This window comes from Otolemur garnettii, unplaced genomic scaffold, assembly GCF_000181295.1.
Source record: "Otolemur garnettii isolate 467f Iridium unplaced genomic scaffold, OtoGar3 scaffold00065, whole genome shotgun sequence".
Lineage (NCBI taxonomy): Eukaryota > Metazoa > Chordata > Mammalia > Primates > Galagidae > Otolemur > Otolemur garnettii.
Window position 1 is genome coordinate 1982366 of NW_003852460.1, and position 747 is coordinate 1983112.

The following is a 747-nucleotide window of genomic DNA, read 5'->3' on the forward strand; positions in this document are numbered from 1 at the left end:
GGTGTGAACCCCGCCTCCTAAATCCGCTTATCTTCCTGGCTCTGCGCAACCGAGTTTACAAACTGGTTTTCCCTCTGGGCACCTGGGGACGCCAGGGCTGAGAGCTGAGGCCTTGCTGATTAATCCCAGTGAGGCTGGGTGCAGGGTAGCCGCGGGGCCATCCTGCCCCGCCCTCTGCAAGAAGTTAACTGGACGTGAGTTCCTTCTCTTCTTTTTGGAAATGGTCTTGGCATTTGCCCAGAACAATTAAGCGCTCAAGATGTGATTTCAATTTCAAGGGGCTCGGCTTTGTTTGGGTTCGGCGTGCGGAAGTACTCTTAAATCCGGGGGAAGGGGCGGTAAGTATGAGCCAGGATAGATGGCGCGGCCAGGACACTTAATTATATATTCTCTGTCCAACAAGCGTTCCCTTTTATCCTTTGATTCACCGGATGGAAGGGTGGGTGAGTTGGGCTGCCCCAGATCCTTTGGCGTGCATTAAAAACAAAGTCAAAAGCAGCCCCCGCAATTGATTGAGTTGGAATTTCTAGAAATTGTGCGGGGATTCTGTTTAGAGAAAAGGCCTTTCTTTGTCTTTTAACTGGCAAATTTTGGTTTGTTTACGTTTGTGAGCTAAAATGGAATATTAAGGCTTCCTCTTCAGTGGCTGAATGACTGAATTCCCCTCTTGGCCAAGGGATCCCCTAAAACTTAGTTCTAACCATGGGAAAGGAGACCAGACCTGCCTCATCCTGCCCCCTCTCTCCT

The 747-nt window shown here is 49.9% G+C and overlaps 1 protein-coding gene across 1 annotated transcript in view; it reads right to left on the reverse strand.

Moving 5' to 3' along the window:
• The window catches only part of ARSD (arylsulfatase D), a 27350-nt gene that overhangs the window by 25523 nt on the left and 1080 nt on the right, over positions 1-747 (reverse strand). The window lies entirely within an intron of this gene.